Here is a 20,851-nt window from a genome sequence, read left to right as displayed (position 1 = left end):
TTGTCGCTGGTGTTGAGGGTGTTCTATACAGGAGCTGCTTTCCACCTAAACTTGAGAACCACCCAGAGTTCTCTGCTTTTTTGCATAATTTATGCATCACTCTATGCCTGAAAGGGTGTTGTTTTGACTTAGCCTGGGTGCTCCCTTGTGTCTGGACAAAGCTATGCCTCTCAGAACAGCTCTAATGAGAATGAAACACGTGTCAGGTGTTGATTTTATTCATTTCAGGTTGGCTTGTTTGGTATTTTAGCAATTCATAGCTGTAATATTGTGTCTGGATTGGTAAAAGGCTTTCGCATTTTACAGCTCAGCATGGACAACACTTTGCTAGTCCTATGCTTAAAGACTTTGCTGTAGAAATGGCAAATGCCATTCTATTTCTTTGTGGATGGCACTGTGCTAATTCTATGCTTAAAGAGTTTGATAGAAAAGCAGACATTTAAGGTGAGCAGATCTGGAGTGTTGCTGGTGTTGAGGGTGCTCTATACAGGAGCTGCGCTTTCCACCTAAACATGAGAGCTACCCAGAGTTCTCTGTTTATTTTTTGCAAATATATATATATATATATATTATCCATCAAAAGTGCCCCCAATTCGAAGATGCACTCCACTGTAGAAAAATTCAAGGAATTCTTTTTATTCACAGCAACCGGCATTTCACTTTTGGAGTCTTTTTCTTGCTTTACGCATTTTAGAGGCTCACTCCTTGATCACAAGCTCTTCACAAAGCTCACAGATTCACTGAAAAGACATAGGGCCCCATTAGTATGGCGGGTGGGTAAAGTCCGCCCGTCATACCCTCGGGAAACGGGACCGCCCGCTGAGGGTGTGGCAGTCCCACACTCCCGATTAGTATGTGCCCGCCACACTGGCGGGCGCATGGCGCATCTGCAACATTGCATCGGGCGGTGCAGAGAGCACCGCCCGCCGCAATGCCACAAAGGCAGCCTGTGTCTTTCAATGCACAACGTGACAAGCACCACACGGTGCCTGACACATTGTATATTGAAATGCAGGAGGGTACCATAGGTACCCTCCATGTGCACCCCCCAACCCCCAGAATCCCTGGGGGCCCGCTACGGGCCCCCAATGTCAAACACCGCCTGCCTTTCCGTGGTGGCAAAGCCTGCATAGTAATATGGATGGCGATGTCTACCAGACACCGCCACCATATAAACTGCTTTTCTTCCCGGTAGGCAATGGGGCGGATTGCCTACCGGCCTTACCTTGCCTTACGCGTTTCAGGGGCTCCTTCCTTGATCACAAGCTCTTCACGAAGCTCACAGATTCACTGAAAAGACATAACATTTTGCATTTCCTTATTACCATTTCCTTTAGTAGGTTCTCGCCGGTATAATAACTGCTTTGTCTGCTGGGATTTGTAGTTCTTTTCAGTTTAATTTTTCTCTTTAGAAGATTCTGAAATGCATCGTAATTAAAACATTTGATATTTCCCTCAGTGGGCCTCTTATCAATAAATGTCCGGTTCTCTAGCTTGTCTACTGTCCCACAATTCGTCTCTGAGAGTCTTTTTCTTGCCTTACGTGTTTCGGAGGCTCGCTTCTTGATCACAGGCTCTTCACGAAGCTCACTGATTCACTGAAAAAACATAACGTTTTGCATTTCATTATTACCATTTCCTTTAGTAGGTTCTCGCAGGTGTAATAACTGCATTGTCTGCTGGGATTTATATATCTATATCTATATCTATATTCACTGAAAAAACCATAGGTTTCAGGCACGTTATAGTTAGGAATTAGCATTTAAAAAACCTTAGAAATTCACTGAAAAAACCATAGGTTTCAGGGGCGTTATAGTTAGCTGGACATTTCCCTCGTACAAAACCCTAGAAATTCCCCTGTTATAGTTAGTTCAGCTAACTATAACTGGCGCCCCCGCAATGCACTGCTGATGACGTCACATATTACATCACTCATGACATGGTCAGTGACATCACTGATGACATCAGTCAAGGTTTTTTAAATGCTAATTCCTATCTATAACTTATCTCTAAAGATATCATGAAAAGCATTCTTTTTTAAAAGTAGGGTGCACATTAGTTTTGTGGAAAAGCATCTTTGTGATTGGTTAAGAAAAAGCTGTTTCAACCTGGAGTACATATCATAGGATAAAATTTGCTCAGATCAACCACACCTGCTACTCGCATTTGGAAGGCAGTGTTCGAACTTAAAACAATCGTCAACTTTTAACCTGCACGTGTCGTTAAATATTCAAGAAAATGTTACAAAAAAATATCGTTAAGTTTTAAAAAAATGATGAACTTTTAACCTGCACGTGTTGTAGAATGTTCTAGAAAGTGTGTTGATAGAATACGTTGCACTTCTGACTTCTATGTGTTGTTGAATATTAAAAAAATGGTTCATATGGAAAATTAAAAAGAAACCAATAGAGAAGTTTTGAAACCTAAAAGAATCAAGGAACTATTCTAATTTATTCTTTACATGTATTTATGTGTGCAGCAACAAAATTATAGACACAACAGCACTAGGAAGAGGAAGAAGCAGGGAGTGGGGGGAGGGGGGGTGAGATGGGCAGAATGGCACACATGCACAATTAAGTACAACACACATATAGACTAACAATGGCCAAAATGAAACACATCAACAAGGAGCACAAGTCACACAACCCGCCAACATCACACCACTGAACGAGCATAGAAGTGAAAAACACGCTGCATTCATACAGGATGTGTACAAAGGCCAGTCGTTGGTGTTGTGGGATGTCTGCGACCGTGGTCATCATGGATGAGATGCCCAGCATGTGGCACATGGTCGAGTTCACTGTGTGTTATGTTGCCACAAGGCTGCTCCTCCCTCCCACGAGCCCCCACACTTTTGTATGGTGCGCTGTTGTATCTCGTGCACTCGTACGGCACACCATTGTAATGCCTATTTGCGCATGTCCTGCTACATTCCAACTACAACATCACAGTGCCGTTTAGAGGTGGTGCATGCCACTTTACAACATCGACTGCTGCGGCTCTTGTAGCAGGCCATACCAGAACACATACCGCACTTCCTGTACACGGACATGTCCGAGACACCCCGTTCCCCTTGCCGGATAGGCACACCCCTGCACTAACCTGTGAACCCCAGACCAGCACACGCCAGTTATTCATGCAGGAGGATGCGTGCATAGCTACACATCCAGGCTCACTGCCAACGCTGAGGTGACAGCACACTGTGATTTTGCAGGGCTGCTGCCTATCATGCTAAGACAATGACCACAGGGACACACTTACTAAGATGTGGGTTTGGGGTGCATTGGCGGTCCTGGAGTTGTTGAGATGAGTCTTCTGGCCCTCATGGGTATCCCTGTATCATGCTCATTGACTCTATGGCACCCGTGGGTGTTCTGGTGTGGCTCTTGGCTGTGTTCCCTTTCATGGTGCAGGTAGTTGTCCTGCTTAACACCAGCAGAAAGCAGGTGTAAAATCCCTGGTGCTAACGTGTCTTATCGCCGGAATTTGTTTCGCATTGCAATTGGTGTGAAAGTTGTGATGTGATTTTTTTCGTGTGCAGAACAATATACGAACTGAGCAGTTTATCTCGTCAAGATCCAGCACCTGACGCACTATTCCCAATCAATATAAATACAATGAGATTTCTTAATAGATTTTGTGTGTACACTGTAAGTGCAGCCAATACCTCAGGGCAATTCAATACAGGATTTTAGTATTTAGAATAAATCGGAAAGGTGCACCTTGTGTCTTTTTGCACGGGAACGGCTACTCTCCATTTCATTATCAGCACTTTAACGGAAGTAAAGTTGAGATAAATCTAACACACTATTCAGAAGTTGGTGCAAACTGCAAATAGCACCAGTATTCCAGTGATAAGTGCCCCAAAATTTAACACCATGGTGGACTCCATCAAATAACAGTAATAAGAACAAGAAAGAGTCACACAGCAGTTAAGAGAACAACCAAAAACGTTATTAATTGTTTTTTCAAACTTTATTTTTTTATAATAATAAATATATAAACGATAAACTATTTTCAAACTTTATTTTTTTATTCACATATATATGAACAATAAACTAATAAACAAAATGTAACAACAATAATACAAAACAACAAGGCGGAACACTCCTGTGGGGACCATGGATGTCGATGACAGACCTGGAAAATCAGAAAGATTGTTAAAAAAAAACCAACATGGTATTCTCAACAAAATACCACAAGAAACAAATCACAGATATATAAAATGCATACAGCTAACAAAATTTTAAAAGGTTAACTTACAAAAACTGTAAATGTTGCCGCTTTAAAATATTTACCGAATCTGAGGAATTTTTTTTGCAGAAGGCACCACGCCCACAACGTTTTTCTTCAGTGGTGAGGACATTTTTTACTTTTCCCAAGGGGCAAACAAAGACCAATGCCACCTTCGTCACTCGCAAGATTTGCCAAAGAGTTCTGTTACGAGAAGAGTGCAAACAGACGAGAAACACTCCTGTTCTGTATCTGTAAAAAAGAATCACAAATAAATGTATACTAATAACTTTCAAATTTATACTATTCCATTACTGTACAAACACATTTTATATAAAAACTGACTAAGAAACTATAGCCCTGAACCACAAGTGTGACGATCGTTAAAACACTACATGCGTAGTGCATACTACTTTGAAGCAGTTCATGCCCTAAAGCCTACCTCACTAAAAGACTACATGCTAACTGACTAAATGATTACAGTACTATAAGGAGACACACTGGGTGAGTGACAGGGTGTTTGCTAGAAGAGTATGAATACTAACTAGGGAATAGAAGGTGTGAAACACAACTGTGTAGGTGATTAGAGGACTGCATCCATACTGCATAGGCATTTAAAGCAGTCCATGTGCTAAGGCCTGGCTCACTGCATGACTACTTGGGTACTGACTGAATGATTAGAGTACAGCAAGGAGAGTGCCTAGGTGAATTTATAAGTGCTAGGCTTTTCGCACAGGGAATGGATTAGTACTTGGTACTGAATGGGTCACTAGAGGAGTGCAAAGGCAGTGACAAGTGCTGGACTGTATGGATACTGACTAGGAAATTGAAAGTGTGAAAGACAAGTGTCTAGGTGGTTAGAAAACTGCATGCATAGTGCATAGGGGGTTGAAGCAGTCCATGTGCTAAGGCCTGGCTCAGTGTATGAATACTTAGGCACTGACTGAATGATTAGAGTACTGCAAAGATAGTATCTTGGTGAATTTATAAGTGTTTGGGTTTTAGCACAGTGAATGGATTAGTACATGGTGCTGAATGGGTCACTAGAGGACTACAAAGGGAGTGACAGGGTATTTCCTGGAAGTGTATGGATACTGACTAGGGAATTGAAGTTGTGAAAGACAATTGTGTAGGTGGTTAGAGGACTGCATGCATAGTGGATAAGGGTTTGAAGCAGTCCATATACTAAGGCCTGGGTCACTGGATGAGTACTTGGGTACTGACTGAATGATTAGAGTACTGCAAGGAGAGTGCCTGGGTGAATTTATTAGGATTTGGCGCAGTGAATGGATTAGTACATGATGCTGAATGGGTCACTAGAAGAGTGCAACGGCAGTGACAGGGTGTTTGCTGGAAGTGAACGGATACTGACTGGGGAATTGAAGGTGTGGAAGACAAGTGTGTAGGTGGTTAGAGGACTGCATGCTTAGTGGATAGGGGTTTGAAGAAGTCCATGTGCTAAGACCTGGCTCAGTGCATGAATACTTAGGCAGTGACTGAATCATTAGAGTACTGGAAAGAGAGTGTCTTGGTGAATTTATAAGTGTTTGGGTTTTGCACAGTGAATGGATTAGTACATGCTGTTGAATGGGTCTCTAGAGGACTGCAAAGGAAGTGACAGGATGTTTCCTGGAAGTGTATGGATACTGACTAGGGAATTGAAGGTGTAAAAGACAAGTGTATAGTATGTTAAAACACTACATGCATACTGCATAGACATTTGAGGCAATCTATTTGGTACTTAGAAACTGACTAAATAATCAGACTACTTCTAGGACAGTGCTTAGGTAAAACGTTTACATTTTCAGTACTGCCACAGTGAACAGAATAGTACATGGTACTGCACCTTAGTGTCAAACCCTGACTCATTTTATCAATGCATAAGCAAAGACTAGCTTCTAATGCTACTAAAACTTGACAACATGAGAGGTTTTAAATTAGTTATCTGTCAGCAAATACACAATGTTACCAAATGCTTCTCTCACAGTGGTTCCCAAATGCACACAGACTCACAGTGTGATTCTAGACAACAACCACTATACCTAGGAGTTTACCAAAACTCATTCACTACTGTGGAAGTGGTAAGGGAACTGCACACAATCTTCATATTTCAGGACTGCACTTTTTTAATCAAAGCATAAGCAAAGACTGGCTTCTAATGCTACTAAAACTTGACAACATGACCGGTTTTAAAACAGTTATCTGTCAGCAAATACACAATGTTACCAAATGCTTCTCTCACAATCCTTACCCAAATGCACACAGACTCACAGTGTGACTTTAGACAATCAACACTATCCTAGGAGTTTACCAAAACTCATTCACTAGTCTAGAAGAGTTAATGGTACTGAACACAATCTACATATTTAAGGACAGCACATCAGTGTCAAAGCATGACTCATTTAATCAACGCATAAGCAAAGACTGGATTCTAATGCTACTAAAACTTCACAACATGACAGGTTTTAAAAGTTATCTGTCAGCAAATACATGATGTCACCAAATGCTTCTCTCACACTGATCCCAAATACACACTAACTCACACTGTGATTCTAGACAAGCACCACTATCCCTAGGAGTTTACCAAAACTCATTCACTACAGTGCAAGTGGTAAGGGAACTGCACACAATCTACATATTTCAGGACTGCACTTTTCTGTCAAAGCCTGACTCATTTAATCAAATCATAAGCCATAACTGTCTTCTAATGCTACTAAAACTTCACAACATGACAAGTTAAAACAATTATCTGTCAGCAAATACACAATGTTACCAAATGCTTATCTCACGGTGGTTCCCAAATGCACACAGACTCACTGTGTGATTCTAGACAAACAACACTATCCCTTGCACTATACCAAAACACATTTCTTCATCTAGAAGTAGTACTACATTTTAGTATAGAAACATAACATAACTCATTTCACAAATTCATAAACAATGACTGGTTTCTAATTCTACCAAAATATAAAAACTGCACAGTTATCTGTCTACAAACACATGAAAAACACAAATGCTTATCACAGAATGGTTTCTACATGCACACACATTGTAGAGAAAAAAAGTACTCACTACACTTTAGCAGGAGAAATACATTAGTCTGATTAAAATCAAAATAGTCTACATACATCCTCTCACAATTAAATAACTAATTTTTCAAGTTCTTTTGTAGATTAAGAAGTATATCAATCACTCACCATATTTTCTTTTACAGAATCTCTGAACTGTGCACCTCTCAGCAAAAACAAAGAATGGAAAAGTTTCCCTTTCATTTTCCACACATATACATGTAAACATCAAATCACAATCCTTCACACATAAACTCAAAAGCAAACACACATTTCTATTGGTTAAACATTTCAACCCTTTCCAACTGAAATACATTTCAACCTTCCCCCAATCTGCCTTCTGCCTGTTACCACAGAAACAGGTAATGGAACACTGCACTGAGCTCACAGGTCACAAGTTCAGCACACAATGTTGCTAATCAAGGCAGGAAGTGTGCTTGACTTTTCAACATATCAGCTTATCATATATAATGTTCCTTACAATCTGTTTTTGTTAACCAATAAGAATCATACCTTCAAAAAACAGAAATATACACCCTACCTTTCAGTGTAGAAAGTAGTCATACAACCAATGATTTCTTGTCTTTTTTCAAAAAACATTGCCGTGGATCCGCGCACCCAACGCGAGAGAATCCGTGCACCCAACGCGTTAGGATGCGCGCACCGTGCACGTATTTCACCGTTTAAAAAAAAAAAAAAAGGGGGGCCCCAGGGGGTCCTTCTGGGACCCCCTAAGCACCTCTAGAGGGTCAGAGTATTTCCACTCTGCCCCCTTTATATGTTTTACACACTTATTCCCCTTGCTTCTTCAGCCTCGCTTCTACCGAGGCAGAAAATGTCCGCCAACAGTTCCTGGTTTCGAATGTAGAGAGACACTCGACAGCCAATTAGCATTCAGCGCGCGATCGGGAGGGTGCGCGCTCGGTTCGTGGAGGGTGCGCTTACGGTGCGGGTAGGGTCCGCGGATCCTCCCCGGCCATAGATATCACTAACTTTTTTACCCTAATTTGCTCAGGAACTACTGAACAGATTCACACCATTTATGCAAAAGGCAAGAGTCTGAACTGAGGACTACCTCTTTACCAAATTTGGTGTCATTCCGTTCAGCGGTTCGGGCTGTAGCTGTGACAACAGATCCCATGGGGAATTGCATGGGGAAAACGTGTTTTGGGACCCCCCCTTTTTTCTCGGCCCCTGCTTGACGAATCACCACAAAACTTTCAGGGTAGGAGCGGAGCGGAGCTAGCCAAAAGTTTGGAAAATTTCGCGAAGATTCGTCAATCGGCGCCAGACTTATTGGGAATAGAATGTTGCGGATTTCCTATGGGAAATAGGTCCTAACTATAACTATCTACTGGCGACCGCCAGTTAATAATAATATATATATATATATATATATATATGTAGCTCCCAAAACTCCCGTTATTCTCAAACAGAGTTAAGCACTCACTGGAGGGGTTCCGTATCGATTTTTCTTTATTTACGGCAGAAACATCAAATAGCAAGACAGACGCGTTTCGAATGAATCTTCATCAGTGTCTCATTCGCAGGACCGCGCGCCAACATTAAATACACATTACGTCATGTATTGCGCGACAGCGTGAACAAATTCAAAAAACAACAGAAACAGAAGATGGCAATAGTCTCACGCTATCCCATTGCTCGTGTGGCGGCCATCTTAAAGTGATATATTCACAGAGAGAATGTCCATAAGATATATGTCTCTCATCCCTCAGGGAACCATTGTAAATGCAATAATCATATATAAAATAATTCATTAAGTATTGCTATTGATATACAATTAAATGAATTGTGATCAGCAGTACATTATGTAAAAAATATATAACATAAATGATGTCCATATATGGAAGTCGGTATAACGCCATGTATTGGCTATGGCTCCATATTGTTTAAAGAAGTCAATATCCTAGTACTTTCTATGCAAATAGAAAGACGGAGAGTGGACAGTCAAAAGGAGAGAGAGAAGAAAAGAGAAATGGTGCGAGAAAGACAACTGGTAGAGAAGTAAAGAAAGTATAACCCTAAAAGAAGGGTTATGGAAACAGTACATGTAGGGAATTTTAATGAATTTTCAAGATTCATAATACAACAGTTTCCCAAACGCTATGAAATTCCAAGGGTATCCAATACTTTAACTGAGAACCACACACATTTATGCATTCTAGGTTTCGGCTTTGTTCATATTATTCTAAGCATGTTGTCAATTACATTCATAAAACCTGAATGGCACCACCAATAGTGATCTGTAGTGTGTTCATCTACCCAAGTGTACATTCAGTTCTTCCCCACTATTCAAACCGTGTGGGGCCTTCATATGTAGGTCTATAATGTAGCGGGACTCTAATCTACGCAATCTTTGGACCCTATCACCACCCCTGATATTAGCGGGAACATGATCCAGACCGAAGTACTGTAAAAGCTCCCTATTGCTGTGGTGATTGATGGCAAAATGCCTAGCTACAGGGTAATTGGTGTCGTTCTTATTGATTTCGCGCTGATGTTCTAAGATGCGCATTTTGACGCTGTTGATTGTGCTGCCAATGTATTTGAGCCCACATGGGCAAATGAGACAGTATACTACATGGGTGGTAGAGCAAGTGATAAATTTATCTATGTGTCTTGGTTGCCTAACCCCTGGGATGTTGTATGTGAAAACTCTTCTGCAGTTCTTACAAGCTCTGCACTTCCCACAGGGGAAGAATCCATGCAGAGCCTTAAGTGTGCCTGTAGGTTGTGCCAATGGTGATAGATGACTCTGTACCAATTTATCACGGAGTGATCTAGATTTCCGGAAAGTGATCATTGGAACTTTCGGAATGTCCTTACCGATAACTGTGTCAGTTTGGAGGATATGCCAGCTTTTTCTGAATACCCTCCTCAATTTATTGGCATCATCAGAGAAAGTAGTTATTAAACGGAATTTGCCATCATGATCAGCTATATTTCTGTTGACTGATTTTTTATATGTCAGTAATTCTTTTCTGGGTATTCTTCTCACTTTATTGAGTGTAGAGACCAATTCTTCATGATTATAGCCCCTGACCTGGAATCTTTTTATACTCTGAATTGCTGCTTTTTCGAAATCAGCTTCTCTTGAGCAATTGCGTTTCAGGCGGAGAAGCTCGCCGTACGGGATACTATGAATAAGTTTGGGTGGATGATTGCTGTGGGCGTGCAAAATAGAATTACCCGCAGTGGGCTTCTTGTATAGCTCAGTCTCAAGGACGCCGTCCCTAACAAACACCTTTAGGTCCAAATAATTCACTGTTAGGGAACTCATTTCATATGTGAACCTAAGATTTAATTGATTATTGTTAAGGTCGGATACAAAGATTTGAGCCTCTTCTGGCGACCCTCCCCATACTAAAAAAAGGTCGTCTATGTACCTGTACCATGCTATCACAAAGTTGGTCCATTTACTCATCTGATTGCTGAGGGCGACCTGCTCCTCCCACCAGCCTACGAAGAGATTCGCATAGCTGGGGGCAAAGCAGGTCCCCATGGCAGTCCCGGATAGCTGTCTATACAGTTGTTCTTGGAACAAGAAAATGTTGTTGGACAGACAGAATTGGATAAATTCCATAAGCATGATGTTGTGTTCCGAAAATTTCAATGGCCTTTTTGCTAAAAAATGGGCTACCGCCTCTAGCCCTTGGCGATGTTCAATGCATGTGTACAGGCTGGTAATGTCCAAGGCAATTAATTGATAGGTAGGTTCCCACTTGATCTTATTAGTCTGCAAAATAAAGTCCGTAGTGTCCTTGATATATGATTTAAGCTGCAAAACCAGTGGAAAAAGAAAAGAATCAATGCACACAGACATATTCTCGGTAAGGCTTCCTTTCGAGGAGACAATGGGCCTCCCAGGCAGATCAATAGTGTTTTTATGGATTTTTGGCAATTGGTAAAAGGTTGGTATTGTAGGATCCAAATTGCGCAAAAAAAGAAATTCGTTAGTTCCCAACATGCCTCTGTTACGCCATTTCTCTAGTAGATTATGATAGTGTAAAATACTTAGATTGTATTGCTCGATGTTAGTTGCTTCATAAAGTTTCACATCATTCAATTGGCGGTAGGCTTCACGACAGTATTGATCTCTCGTTAATAATACGATATTACCTCCTTTGTCGGAGGGTTTACATACTATTTGTTCATCCTTAGATAGATCTTTCAATATGGACCTTTGTTCTTCAGTGAGGTTGTTACCTCGGTCTGTTCTACTAGCAACTTTAGTTCTCAATTGGAGGAGGTCCTGCAAAACCACATCAGAGAATGCGTCAATCGCATCGTATGGCATTTGTGGAATGAAGACAGAGGGGGGCTTGAAGATCGTAGCCGGTGTCTCTTGTTCTATACCCACTCGCATGGCTCTTGACACCACATCGCCAGTCGTGGTGGTACCAATTTCTTCTTCCTTCCGTAGGGCCTCCAACATCTCGAGCATATCCAGATCACCAGTTGTTAGTAGATCAGTTCCTTGAAGTTGTCCTTGTTGTTGCAGCTGTCGGGCTTCCCTCATAGTTGGTTTTAATTTGAAAAATTTGTGAATCTTCATATTCCGTGTAAACTTGAATAGGTCAATACGCCTTTGCGTATACTCCATATGGTTATTAGGGCAAAATGATAGTCCCAATTTCAGGGCGGACTCTTCCGCATTCGTTAATACTCTGGGTGTCAAGTTAACGATGGTAAGGTCATGGACATCATTCACCATCTCCGGCCTCTGTTGTTCCGAGACCCTCGTGTCGTGGATTTGCCCCTTCCTCTTCCTCTTGCCCTTCCAGCCGCTCCTTCTGGTCGGTCTTCGTTTTCGGGTGGTTTGCTCTTGCCACCTCTGAGCCAAGATTGGCGTATGAGATTGAACTCCTGGTGAAAAGGAGTCTTGGCGGGAACGCTGGAAGGGGCTAATAATTCGTCTCCGGAGAGTTCACTCTCCGTGACCTCCGATTCCGACGTCTCAATTCTAGTTGTTGGTTCTGGAGGTGGCTTCCTATTCAATGCTCTACGGGGTTCGTCAAATTTTTTCGCAAAAGTGAGAATCCTCCCCTGTAGATAATCACGTTCATCTCGACCAAACTTCTCTTGTTTGCGTTGTCTGATTGTTAATTCATATTTTTTAAGTCGTTTTTTCATTTCCTCCCTTAGGGCTTCTTGTGTGCTAACGTCAGCGTCGTTGGAGAGATCCTTCTCAAGGATAGCTATCTCCGCTAGAGCTTTATTTCTGTCACTCCAGGCAAATTTGACCAAGATTGCCTGCATTCCTTTGCATGACGTTGCCGTATACTCTGCCCATTCCTCCAGAAGTTGTGGATCCGGATTTTCGTAGGCAGGTACTGTGTATATGCGTAATCCTCTTGGCACCCTGTCTACATCCATGTAGTTCTGGAGTGAGGTGGCCTCCCACAATTTCCTGATCTCTCTCTCACACAGTCTTTCAAGTTTATTATACTGCGTGCGCAAGGTACTGCGAGTACCGGACCCACTCGGTGTATCATCGGGTCCAGTGGTGCCTCTATCCGTAGTTGTTTTGAAAATGTCACGTGCTGCTTCGTGGCGGTCTGCTTCATCGAACATGTTCGTGGCATCTGCCTTGGGCAAAGCGTTCGCTTGCCCTTTCGATACTCCCCCTCCAAGCGCCTTATCCCGTATCAATGCTGTTAGCTAAGAACTCAACAGTTATTTATAATGATAGCGTCACGGCTTACCGGGTTTCGTTGTTATTCAAACGATCCGCGGACACTGCTTGCGACGCAATCCCAGTTGAGTCTCCATTCACTTCAATGTACTAGCGTTGTAGGGATGGTGCCCTGGATAATATGTAAGCTCCCAAAGTTGCACCGGCAGCCAGGTCACTCGCAGGCGGGTGCTGTAGCGTGGCGGTGCCCCACGTGAAAATGTAGCTCCCAAAACTCCCGTTATTCTCAAACAGAGTTAAGCACTCACTGGAGGGGTTCCGTATCGATTTTTCTTTATTTACGGCAGAAACATCAAATAGCAAGACAGACGCGTTTCGAATGAATCTTCATCAGTGTCTCATTCGCAGGACCGCGCGCCAACATTAAATACACATTACGTCATGTATTGCGCGACAATACATGACGTAATGTGTATTTAATGTTGGCGCGCGGTCCTACGAATGAGACACTGATGAAGATTCATTCGAAACGCGTCTGTCTTGCTATTTGATGTTTCTGCCGTAAATAAAGAAAAATCGATACGGAACCCCTCCAGTGAGTGCTTAACTCTGTTTGAGAATAACGGGAGTTTTGGGAGCTACATTTTCACGTGGGGCACCGCCACGCTACAGCACCCGCCTGCGAGTGACCTGGCTGCCGTGCAACTTTGGGAGCTTACATATATATATTCACTGAAAAAACCATAGGTTTCAGGCACGTTATAGCTAGGAATTAGCATTTAAAAAACCTTAGAAATTCACTGAAAAAACCATAGGTTTCAGGGGCGATATAGTTAGCTGGACTTTTCACTCGTACAAAACCATAGAAATTCCCCCGTTATAGTTAGTTCAGCTAACTATAACTCGCGCGCCCGCAATGCATACTGATGACGTCACATATTACATCACTCATGACATGGTCAGTGACATCACTCATGTCATCACTGATGACATCTCAAATGACATCACTGATGACATCATCCAGTGAATGTGTGTTTTTCTGAAAATTATATATGTTTTATATATGTATATCTCAAGGTCGATGGAAGAATAAATGGGTATATAAATGTCTAAATGGATGATTTGTTTTTGAAAAATTGATTGTATTACTGACTGATTAAGTGTATCTTAGTGAGTAATGTTTAAATATGTAAATATCTGTATCAGTCTCTCACTTTGTGTATAAGTGGCTGCATGGGTTGGTGAGTAGCTACATGAGTGTCTATATAGGTTATTAGTTGATTTTTTGAGTATCAGTATGAGTGTCTGATGTCTGTATGGTTCGGTGGGGGGTATTACGTAGTGCATAGGTGCATGAATGAGTGACTCACTGTTTGTATGTGTTGAAGACAGCATGTGTGCAGGACTGTATGGGTGGATGAGTGTGTGCATGGGTGTGTTAGTGAGTGAATGACTGTCTCAATAGTGTCTCTATGAGTAACTACATATGTTTTAAACTAGTATATGTGACTATTGGTGTATATAAGTGAGTATATGTGAGAGTGAGAGATTGAAAGAGTTCCTGTATGAATAAGTATGTGTTTCTATAAGTGATTGTTTAAAAGACTAAGTATGTGTAAGTTTCTGTAGAAGTAAGTGTGGTGGTGTGTGTATAACTGAATATGCAGGTAAACGGATGTTTGATTCTTTATTAGCATGAGTGACTACGTGTGTGAGTAACTTTATGGATGAGTGGCGTTGTGTAACAGAATGTATAGGTGTATGAATACATATGATGAGTGAGTGCATGTATGAGTGACTGTATAGGACTGTTGGTGAATGAGTGGATGTGTATGTGGATCTTACAATTACTGAATAGGTTGTTGTAACTGGTATTGGTATGTCCATTGTTTTGAAAATTTTAATTTCTATTTCTGAATGCGTGTATGAAAGGTTATATTAGGGGGAGAGGAGGTCTGCCACTCTATCACAAGGATGATGTCATCAGTGATGTCATGAGTGATGTCACTGACCATGTCATGAGTGATGTAATATGTGACGTCATCAGCAGTGCATTGCGGGCGCGCGAGTTATAGTTAGCTGAACTAACTATAACGTGGGAATTTCTATGGTTTTGTACGAGTGAAAAGTCCAGCTAACTATATCGCCCCTGAAACCTATGGTTTTTTCAGTGAATTTCTAAGGTTTTTTAAATGCTAATTCCTAGCTATAACGTGCCTGAAACCTATTTTTTTTCAGTGAATTTCAAAGGTTTTTTAAATGCTAATTTCAAATTATGCCTACAGAGATAGGACATGTGAAGAAAGAAGGAAAAACGCACAGAAAGAAAAAAAAGAAATGCAGAAAGAAGCATCAGAAGTCCTCAAAGACGAAGAAAAGTGCAGGAAGAAATATAACGTGCAGAAAGAACAAACAGAAGAGCAGAAAGTAGCCTTGTTGCAAAATCATCCTGTACCCTCAACTTTTTCAGACGGATACTGGTGGTAACTGAGTCTGCCTAAGCAGTCCTAGAGCCAGTGCTATGTTAAAAGACACTCAGAATACAGTGAAAACACCTACATACACTAGGGCACACTATGCGCTGGGGTCCCCCTGTGATTAGCATGACCTCCTCTGTAAGCCCCTAGTATATAATAGGGCAGGGGATTAAAACTACCTCTTAAAACGCACCACAGGGCGTGTTTGAACACGTCACCTCATGCCCTGTCCCCTCCCTTCCCCACTGTGTAAACACACCCTGTAGCCATTTTAAGTTGGGAGATTAAGTCCCCTTGAATCCTGAGGGTCCCTAGGGTCCAACTAGACCACTAGGTACCTCCAGTAAGCGCCACAGAGCTGCGTTGCAGAGAGGTGTAAAAAGTGGCACGGCCTGCACCACCTCTCTGCAACGCAGAGCAGTGGTGCTTACTGGAAGCACCTGGTGGGCTAGTTGGACCCCAGGGTCCCTCAGGATTGAAAGGGAATTATTTCCCCAACTTAAAAACGCGCCGCAGGGCGTGTTTGCACACGTCACCTCAGACCCCGTCCCCTCCCTTCACCACTGTGTAAACGTGCCCTGTGGCCGTTCTGAGTTGAGAGATTAAGTCCCCTTGAATCCTAAGGGTCCCTAGGGTCAAACTAGCCCATTAGGTACCTCCAGTAAGCGCCACAGAGCTGCGTTGCATGGAGGTGTAAAAAGTGGCGTGGCCTCAGAACACCTGTCTGCAACACAGCTCCCTGGCGCATACTGGAGATACCTGTTGGGCTAGTTGGCACTCAGGGACCCTCAGTATTGAAGGAGAATTAATTCCTCAACTTACAACTGGCCAGGGGGCGCGTTTGCAGAGTGCTGCAAAGAGGGGGCATGGCCTCCGGCGCGATGCCGGTCTTTTATTTATTTATTTTTAAGAAGGAGGGCTGTGTGGCCCCCCTTTCTTTTTCTAATTTATTAGCCCTGGGGACCCCATACCCCAGGGCCTGCACCCTAGTTTTTTTTGTTGAAAAAAATTAATTTGGCCCTCCCAAGGCCTTAATCGGCCCCGGGGACCCCAACCCCTGGGTCATGGGCTTTTTTTTTTTTTTTTTCTTTTTTTTTCTTTATTCTTTAGGAGGGGGGCTGTGTTGCTGGACAAACCGTATGTACCTATCACCATGACGATTTGCGTGATATTCATTACAAGGCGACTATGCATACAATGAATCCACGTAGAATGTATTCACACCGCTAGTGAAGCTCTGACATGTCTGACACCCTACCGTGCCTAATCCCGGCGCCCCCGCTGGTGGGTACTCTCCAAGTAGACACCCTTGTTGTTTATTTATACAAACATGGGTAGCTATTGACAGGCACATTTAATACACATGCACACCAAGCCATTCAAAGGGGATTCGACAAAAATTCGACCAAACTATGCAAGAAACCCCCTCACGGTTAATAAAACACACATCCACCGCCGGATGTGTAATACTTTTTATTTTACTCTCTGGAAAGGAGACAAACCTCACTTGAGAGTCACAGCGTGCTCCTGGCTGAGCCCAATGCTGTGTTACACCCACCATTGCCTGCCGAGTGCCACACACCTCTGTGTTGTATTCCACCATCTAGTGCTTATGCTATGACACTATCTAGCCCATGTGCACTGTAACACACCCCGTGAATATGTCATGCCACACTTGCCTTCGCACGGGTTATATTGCCCCATCTAACGTGCCTTCCTCAATGCCTATGTTATAAAGCACAGCGCTATGCCATACTTATTACAATCTGGGATCCATATCTTTGTCACAGTGCATATGCAATGTTACACTACCCAGCACATATTTTATATTACAACTTTAGAGACTACTTAGGTTACACAACACTGCCCTGTGCATATTACACTCCAAGGCGCATATCACATAGCAAGCGCTAGTGCCTGTGCTATCTCGCGCTCTCCAATGAATCTGTCATTGCGCACAATGTATTGCTTATTATATTTCACGCCCCGGTTCATCTTATATCACACTTTTTGGTGCATAGTGTATACCATATACTATATCTAGTTTTCATTTTCAATCGTGCTCTCAGGACTATGTTCTATATAACACTGCGTCCACCTACCCTTTTCACGGGCATTACATTTTGCGATGGGGGGTGGAGGGTCAGGGGATGTTTCTGCCAAGTGAGCCCGGAGTCACAGTCCCAAACGTCCTCTTCTTCCTGAATAAAAGTGAGATTATGCTGCATACTTGTTCATATTTTAAGTAGTTCGCACAGACACACATTTTAAAAACAATAAAGTTCCTAATACCCACCTTCTATGAACAGTTAGCTTGCTGCCCCATCCACCTCCTCCCTGTCCTCTGTTGTCTGAATCCATGGATTAGCCTCCTCCCTCCTGCCATGCATGGTCTGATGTGCTGCCACTGCCCTCCATTTAGCATGATGTACCAGTCCACTCCTCCTGCCCTCCATTGCCCAATTCTATGGGCAATCATTGACCTCCTGCTTGGCCTCTGTGCTTAGCTTGCTGACCTTATTCTCCTTCCCCCTGCCCTCCGATGTCTTTGTGCATGCCCCTGCTCCATCCTTTTTGACCACCATGTTCCATGGACCTGCCACTCCTATCTACTCTGAGTGTTCTGTTGAGCTGCCACTCCCCTCCCACCTGCCTAGCATTGTCAGATGACTGTAACCTGTCCCTGCCACCTCCACCCTGCCTGTCCACATGCCATGCCCCTATCCTCTTCCTCCTGTCCTTCATGGTCCATTTTACTGCCACACCCTTCTGCCCTCCCTGGTCTGTTGTGCTGCAACTGCTCCTCCTGCCTGCCCCGTGCAGTCTGTTGTGAGGCCCCTTCCCCTGAACTCTCTTGTCTGTCCCCAGGTCCTGACCCTCCCTTCTATCCTCCATGGTGCTTTGTGCATGCCCCTGCACCCTCCTTCTTGCCCATCATAGCCATTGTGCTGCCACTAACCCTCCTGCTTGCCATGCATGGTATTCTGTGCTGCCATGGCCCCTCCCACCTTCCCTGTGTGGTCAGCTAGCTGCTCCTGACCCCCTCCCACCTTCCCTCCAAGGTCTGTGTGTATGCCATCAGTCTCACTGTTGCTCTCCATGGTGTGTCTTGTTTCTAGTGCCCATACTGCCTGACCTCCATGGTCATCTTGCTGCTCCTGCACTGCCCCCTTGCCCCCAGCCCTCTGTTTCCATGTGCAGACCCCTATTCCCTCCTTCCTGGCTTGTCGGTTCCATTGTAATGCCCCTGATCCGTCCCTCCTGCCCTTTATGGTCTGTTATGCTGCAGCTTTCTCTCCTGTCTGTCCATTATGGTCAGCTAGCTACCATTGCCTCTTTCCCCTCTGTTGTCTCTTGTCCATGTGCATGGTCCTGTCCCCTCCCTATTGCTTTCTATGGATTGTTGTGCTGCACTCCCGTCCCGCATGCCCTGTGTGGTGTATTGTGCTGCTGCAAACCCTGATGCCTGCCCTGTAGGGTCAGTTTGGTGCACCTCTCAATGTCCCTCCTGTCCTCTGTTATCCGAGTCCATGTCCCTACCCCAATTCCTCCTGCCTACCATGATCCAATGTACCGTACTTGCGAACATTTTGAACTTGGTAAGAGGGAGATTTTGAAATAAAACTGGGGTATTGATTTTCCCCTTTGAGTTACATTGAAAAAGAGAAGATTGTAGACAGGAACCAGATCAAGTAAAGCCCATTTGAGCTTAAAAACATTGGACGTTTCCTGGCTGAAACGGGTCTGTTGGCATGTATGATTGTATGACCACTGCCTCTTCCTTCTGCCCACAATGGTCTATTACATCACCACAGCCTCTCTTGCCAGTCCTGTATTGTTGGTTTGTAGCCCCTGCCCCCCTTTCCACTGCCCTCCATAGTCTGTTGTGCTGCCACTGCCCTTCCTGCCTGCCTAGTGTGGTCAAATTGTTGCCTCTGCACTCTCCTACCTGCCTTCAATTTTCAGAGTCCGTGCCCCTGGCCTCTGCCTCTCAACAGTATCCCAATGAACAACTAGATTGCTGACATTCTATATTTATTACAAAAGTGTGGAACGCCTGATGTCATTTTGATGTAATCAAAACTGTAATGCCTAGAACATTTCCTTTAGAACTTACATATATGAGATTGTCTTATTTGCATCAAAATTATGGTTAGTGCTTTAAAAAACTAAAATGAGGACATATTTTCGGAGTTTTCAAATAGCGACAAAGAACTTTTAAATTATTTGTAATCTTAGTTTTTTTATCCAGTTGACAACTTGATTAAATGTTGCATCCAAGGGGAGAGGGTGTGGTGTTACTTCCAGAGCTGCAGACTTTGCAACTGGGGAACCCGGTTGGAGTTTATGCTTCAGCACAACATTCTGTGATTCTGGTCAAATCACTTAATCTCCCCATGTCTACAACCAAAATGAATTTGATCTTGTGTGATGTAACCAATGCTCGTGTAAAGCACTCCAATACCTGACAAGTCTGCACTATATAAAACTGCAAATACACAAAAAATAAGTGTTTTGCACACTTCTGTCATTGGGCTACATTTGGGTGATATTTGGGCTACATTTGGGCTTCATTTGGGCTCTTTTGTCTCTGGTGGCCATTTTAGGAGATTTATTTGTTATGAAGTTTCCTAATTTCCTCATTTACTGCAGTCTCCTCAGTAGGAAATGCTTTCAGTTTTTTACTCTGATTCCATCAAGAAGGTATTCAGATATGTCACACATTTGCCATGAATTCTGAATGTTAGCACTCTAGTTGCTCATTAGATCACTGTAGTAAAGCTACTGCTCACCACGGAAGTCTGCTGCTAGTATTAGAAGTGCATGTTGCAGTCTGCATATCATAATTTTTTAATGAAATAGAAGAGGATTTGAGAAGTCACTCAAAATATGCCCTAATTTTTCTTTCTTCAGCACTAATCATAATTTCTATGGCAAAATAAACCCCCTCATTGTGTTTCTTTTTAAATTAAATGTTTTAAGTGTTACCAGTTTATTCCAATCAAGATGGCTTCAGGTATGCCATACTTTTGTCATAAGTAAGACAGTAAGCGCTCTAGTTGATCTTAAGAACACTCTGGGACATTCTGTCATTGGGCTACATTTGGGCTACATCTGGGTGATATTTGGGCTACATTTGGGCTACATTTGGGCTCTTTTGTCTCTGGTGGCCATCTTGGGAGATTTATTTGTTATGAAGTTTCCTAATTTCCTCATTTACTGCAGTCTCCTCAGTAGGAAATACTTTCAGTTTTTTACTTTGATTCCATCAAGAAGGCATTCAGATGTGTCACACATTTTCCATAAATTCTGAATATTAGCACTCTAGTTGCTCATTAGATCACTGTAGTAAAGCTACTGCTCACCAGGCAAATCTGCTGCTGGTATTGAAAGTGCATGTTTCAGTCTGCCTGTCA

The sequence above is a fragment of the Triturus cristatus genome, chromosome 3_2 (assembly GCF_964204655.1).
Source record: "Triturus cristatus chromosome 3_2, aTriCri1.1, whole genome shotgun sequence".
Taxonomy (NCBI): Eukaryota; Metazoa; Chordata; class Amphibia; order Caudata; family Salamandridae; genus Triturus; species Triturus cristatus.
The sequence above is the reverse complement of the archived record's forward strand: the minus strand, read 5'-3'. Positions refer to the sequence as shown.